The sequence below is a fragment of the Hyperoodon ampullatus genome (assembly GCF_949752795.1).
Source record: "Hyperoodon ampullatus genome assembly, chromosome: 7".
Taxonomy (NCBI): domain Eukaryota; kingdom Metazoa; phylum Chordata; class Mammalia; order Artiodactyla; family Ziphiidae; genus Hyperoodon; species Hyperoodon ampullatus.
In genome coordinates this window covers 58,714,995-58,721,600 of record NC_136920.1, presented here as the reverse complement: position 1 = coordinate 58,721,600, position 6,606 = coordinate 58,714,995, and positions in this window count along the sequence as shown.

The window sequence follows — 6,606 nt, the reverse complement described above, 5'->3', positions numbered from 1 at the left end:
GTTCTCCAGAGAAACAGAGCCAACAGGATACATGTGTATATGTAAAGAGAGATTTTTGGGTGGGGGGTGCATGCTGCGTGGCTTTCGGGATGTTAGTTCCCCGACCAGGGATTGACCCCTGGCCATGGCAGTGAAAGCACCGAGTCCTAACCATTGGATCGCCATAAAGAGAGATTTTTTAAAAGGAGTTGGCTTGTGCAATTATGGAGGGTTGACAAGCCCAAAATATATAGCATAGACCTGCATATGTAGTTAGAGACCCAAGGAAGAGTTGCAGTTCAAGTCCAAATGCAGTCCTCTGGTAGAATTCCTTCTTGTTTGGGGGAGGTCAGTCTGTTCTGTTCAAGCCTTCAACTGATTGGATGAGGCCCACTTAGGTATGGGGGTGAGGGTAACGTGCCTTTACTCAGAGTATTGGATGAGGCCCACTTAGGTATGGGGGTGGGGGTAACGTGCTTTACTCCAAGTCCACTGATTTAAATGTTAATCTCATCCAAAAAACACCTTCACAGAAACATCCAGAATGTTTGGCCAAGCTTCTGAGCACTGTGACCCAGCCAAGTTGACACAAAATTATCCATCACAGTATGTATTAGTTTTCCTTATATAGATAAGATAGCATATATTTAGTTTCTAGTTCATGTAAGACAAATTAGAAAACTAAACATTATTACATTTACTCCAAGTACAGCACTGACTGAGCCACAGGTAACTTGGTCTAAAATGTTTTTTTTTTTTTTTTTTTGCAGTACGCGGGCCTCTCACTGTTGTGGCCTCTCCCATTGCGGAGCACAGGCTCCGGACGCGCAGACTCAGCGGCCATGGCTCACGGGCCCAGCCGCTCCACGGCATGTGGGATCTTCCCAGACCGGGGCACGAACCCGTGTCCCCTGCATCGGCAGGCGGACTCTCAACCACTGCGCCACCAGGGAAGCCCGGTCTAAAATTTTTAATCCTATAAATAGGCCATAGTATTGAACACATGGTTGTGTTAACAGTTCAAAGAAAGACAGATATTTCTAGAAGTAAGTTAAATGCACATATAGTTTTATAAAGAACAAAAAACCATCAGTAAAAATATTTAGGTTATAATATTCCCAGAGTCTATTTTCCACATTCTTGTTTAGTTAATTTGGTCACAATTTTAAACTGTAAAAAATTACCCTTTAGAGGAACTAAACTATAACATGACATAAACTTCCTAAGGAAGGTAACTTGAAAAATATGAAAAGTGATTCCAATTTTTCTAAGTAACATTTGAGATACTACAAGAGCAAATTAATTAAGAAAACCTTTGAAATTATTCAATTATCTTTAAAATTATACTTGCATAATTTAATATCTAGAATGCCTAAAATAATGTTTTCATAGTAGATTTATCACTAGAGTATTTTGATCTTGAAAGCCTCAGTGCTTCTTTTTTTTTTTGGCTGCATTGGGTCTTCGTTGCTGTGCGCGGGCCTTCTCTAGTTGTGGCGAGTGGAGGCAACTCTTCGTAGTGGTGCTCGGGCTTCTCATTGTGGTGGCTTCTCTTATTGTGAAGCACGGGCTCTAGGTGTGCAGGCTTCGGTAGTTGCAGCATGTGGGCTCAGTAGTTGTAGCACGCGGGCTCAGTAGTTTCAGCGCATGCGTTCAGTAGTTGTGGCTCATGGGCTCTAGAGCGCGGGCTCAGTAGTTGTGGTGCACGGGCTTAGTTGCTCCATGGCATGTGCGATATTCCTGGACCAGGGATCGAACCTGTGTCCCCTGCATGGGCAGGAGGATTCTTAACCACTGCGCCACCAGGGAAGTCCAGCCTCAGAGCTTCTAATGTGTAGCTTTAACCTGAAATCATACTCCTCGGTTTGCAAACATCAAATTCAATTTTATGTTAGTTGATATAGAAACTAAACAAAAAATTCTTAAATCAAGGTGATAGCATGCAGCAACCATTGCTACCAAAATGGAAAAGTTCTATTTTTCCTTAGAGATTCTATGAAAAGAAAACCGACAGTGAGTGACAAATTCTACACATAAACATTGTTTAAAAATAGGATGTTTGGGCTTCCCTGGTGGTGCAGTGGTTGAGAGTCCGCCTGCTGATGCAGGGGACACGGGTTCGTGCCCCGGTCCGGGAAGATCCCACATGCCGTGGAGCGGCTGGGCCCGTGAGCCATGGCTGCTGAGCTTGCGCGTCCGGAGCCTGTGCTCCGCAACGGGAGAGGCCACAACAGTGAGAGGCCCGCGTACCGCAAAAAAAAAAAAAGGATGTTTGCCAAAAATGGAAAATAATCCAAATGTCCACCAATTGTTGAATGGATAAATAAAATGTAGTATACCCAAACAATGGGATACTATTCAACAGTATAAAAAGCAATAAAAAGGAATGAAGTACTGATACATGCTACAATATGGATAAGCCTTGAAAACATTATGCTAAGTGAAAGAAACCAGTCACAGAAGACCACATAGTGTATGTTCCCATTTTTATAGGCAAATCTATAGAGACAGAAAGTAGAGCTAAGGAGGATGGGGGAATTTGGGCATGACAGATAACAGGTAAGGGGGTGTGGTTGTTTTGGGGATGAGGAAAATGTTCTAAAATTGATTGTGGTGATAGTTGCACAACTCTGATTTACTAAAAAGCACTGAATTTTACTCTTTAAATGGGTGAATTGTGTGATATGTGAATTATATTTCAATAATGCTGCTACCAAAAAACAAAGAGAGAGAAACAAAACAAAATGCAAATCAGACCATCTTAACATCCTTTCAAGGACTGCTCTTGCACTCTGAATAAATTCTAAATGGGTTTAAAAAAAAAAAATGTTTTCCAAAATTTCTCGCAAAATGTCAGTGAAATCTTATAGTCTGAATTAAGACCTTATAAAACAAGGTTAAATTATACATAATTTTGCTGATTTGCATACCTTCCATATATAAAACAACGTTAAATTGTACTGATTTGCATACCTTCAACAAGGTTCAGCTGATATACATAATCTATAGGTATCTACAGGAATTCTTTTTTTTTTTTTAACTTTATTTATTTTTTTGGCTATGCTGTGCAGCTGCTCAGCTTGTGTGATCTTAGTTCCCTGATCAGGGAGAAGTGAAAGCACAGAGTCCTAACCCCTGGACTGCCAGGGAATTCCCTCCATAGGAATTCTTAATGTCTCATCATATCTTCTCTCAGTAATTGTTGTTTATTGTTTTATACTCTTTCTATTCTAAATACCAAGAAGTTTTTTCACAGGGAGAGTTAAATCACTTTCCATTATCCCCAAAAGTGTAGGTAACAAAATATAAAATTAAATACGATTTGTTAAAGTAACATAAAATCTCCATAACAATATTCAGTGACTGCTTATAAATGTTACCAGTTATCATAAAGCCTATAAAGTTTATCCTTAGATTAATAAAAAGAAATGTAGGGACTTCCCTGGCGGTCCAGTGGTTAAGACTCTGCACTTCTAGTAAACTCAAAATGGATTAAAGACCTAAATGTAAGACTGGACACTATAAAACTCTTAGAGGAAAACATAGGAAGAACACTCTTTGACATAAATCACAGCAAGGTCTTTTTTGACCCACCTTCTAGAGTAATGGAAATAAAAACAAAGATAAACAAATGGGACTTAATGAAACTTAAAAGCTTCTGCACAGCAAAGGAAACCATAAACAAGATGAAAAGACAGCCCTTAGAATGGGAGAAGATAATTGCAAATGAAGCAACTGACAAAGGATTAACCTCCAAAATATACAAACAGCTTATGCAGTGCAATATCAAAAAAACAAACAACCCAATAAAAAAATGGGCAGAAGACTTCCCTGGTGGTGCAGTGGTTAAGAATCCGCCTGCCAGTGCAGGGGACATGGGTTCGAGTCCTGGTCCAGGAAGATCCCACATGCCGCAGAGCAACTAAGCTGGTGCGCCACAACTACTGAGCCTGCACTCTAGAGCCCGTGAGCCACAACTACTGAGCCCATGTGCCACAACTACTGAAGCCAAAGCGCCTAGAGCCTGTGCTCTGCCACAAGAGAAGCCACCGCAATGAGAAGCCCGTGTGCCACAACGAAGAGTAGCCCCCGCTCACCACCACTAGAGAAAGACCATGCCCAGCAACGAAGACCCAATGCAGCTATAAATAAATAAATGGGAAAAAAAGAAAAAAGGACAGAAGACCTAAATAGACATTTCTCCAAAGAAGACATACAGATGGCCAAGAGATGCGTGAAAATATGCTCAACATCACTAATTATTAGAGAAGTGCAAATCAAAAGTACAATGAGGTAACACCTCACACCAGTCAGAATGGCCATCATCAAAAAATCTACAAACAGTAAATGCTGGAGAGGGTGTGGAGAAAAGGGAACCCTCTTGCACTATTGGTGGGAATGTAAATTGATACAGCCACTATGGAGAACAGTATGGAGGTTCCTTAAAAAACTAAAAATAGAATTACCAAATGACCTAGCAATTCCACTACTGGGCATATACCCAGCGAAAACCATAACTCAAAAAGACACATGTGGACTTCCCTGGTGGTGCAGTGGTTAAGAATCCACTTGCCAGTGCAGGGGACACAGGTTCGAGTCCTGGTCTGGGAAGATCCCACATGCTGTGGAGCAACTAAGCCCGTGCACCACAACTACTGAGCCTGCGCTCTAGAGCCCATAAGCCACAACTACTGAGCCCAAGTGCCACAACTACTGAAGCCCACATGCTCCACATCAAGAGAAGCCACTGCAATGAGAAGCCCATGCACCACAAGGAAGAGTAGCCCCCACTTGCCACAACTAGAGAAAGCCTGTGCGCAGCAATGAAGACCCAATGCAGCTAAAGATAAATAATAAATATAATTAATTAATTAATTAATTAAAGGAAAAAAAAGACACATGCATCTCAATGTTCATTGCAGCACTATTTACAATAGCCAGGTCATGGAAGCAACCTAAATGCCCATCGACAGATGAACGGATAAAGAAGATGTGGTATGTATATATAATGGAATATTACTCAGCCATAGAAAGGAACAAAATTGGGTCATTTGTAGAGACGTGGATGGACCTGGAGACTGTCATACAGAGTGAAGTAAGTCAGAAAGAGAAAAACAAATATCGTATATTAACGCATATATGTGGAATCTAGAAAAATGGTACAGATGAACCGGTTTGCAAGGCAGAAATAGAGACACAGATGTAGAGAACAAATATATGGACACCAAGGGGGGAAAGGGAGGGTGGGCTGAATTGGGAGATTGGGATTGACATATATACACTAACTAATATGTATAAAATAAGTAACTAATGACAACCTGCTTTATAGCACAGGGAACTCCATTTCGCTGTACAGGAGAAACTAACACAACATTGTAAAACAATTATACCCCAATTAAAAAAAAAAAAAAGACTCTATGCTTCCACTGCTGGGAGCTTGGGTTCAGTCCCTGGTCGGGGAACTAAGATACCGCATGCTGCTTGCTGTGGCCAAAAAAACCCAAAAAAACAAAAACAAAACAAAAAACCACCCAGAAGTGTAGATTTGCCTTAAAATGAAAATACAGTGCTGATTGCTAAAAAGTTCTTTGTTAAAAAGAAACAACCAAGGGATCAAGTAAAAAAATATAAAAAGGAGCTCTTTGTTGCGTTAGGATGTGCTATAATGAGCAAGACTCCAGACAAAATTAAATGTTTGCCAAACTACAATACAACACACTTTTAACATCATTAAGTGTAAGTTATATTGCACCAGCAGAATAGTTTTTTTGACTGGCACTATAAAGCTAACTTTAAGAAAGAAAAAAAGACACCAAGTGGAATAACAAATGGTGTAACTAAATTACTGCAAATGAAGATTAGCAGTGAGAAGTGAGGAAGGTGACACTCTAAACCATTCTGATACGATGGCATCTCTATTTTACAAGAAGTAGAACTCCCGTATCAGCATAAGATGGTAAAGTGGACTTGAAAAAGTTGGCCTCAGTGTGAATATCCAGTGTTGAAGCACCTTCCCTGAATGAGTGAACAAAGTTAAGGACACGTAGAGAGAATTTTATGCTGGAATGTCAGAGTCTTTGATGGCTTTCTTCTCTGCAAAAGTTGTATGTAGCAGTTTTCCTACAAACTTCTCATTTAATTCAGAGCTAAATAGTGGAATTTCAAAGCACAGCTTAAGAGAAAGCCAGTCACTTCTGTTGTGGCAACATCAGAGTTGTGTTTTGTTGTTGAATCCGTTGTTGCTTCCTCAATGACCATTTCACAGGATTCTTCATTTGCTTTGAGCCAGAAGTTAAATATGGTAAATCAGGTTCTCCTTTCTCATCAGAAGCATCACCAAGTTTTCTGTTTACACGTTGACTAGAAGCTTAGATATGGTGACACATTCGCAGAAATCCCTGCAAGCCCACTTTATTCCTTAATATTTGCAATGTTTTATGAACATCCATATTGATACAGCAAACTTTCCTTATAGTTCTGTTTTAATCAAATGGAAAAGGTTTTTCTCATCCCATCATTTAACATCTGAGCTAATCTGAAGTAGGAATTACTTCAGGATTATGACTCCAAAACATTATTAATATTCAGTATTAGCTCTGAAATATATCTGATGGTTTTTGAAGTCTT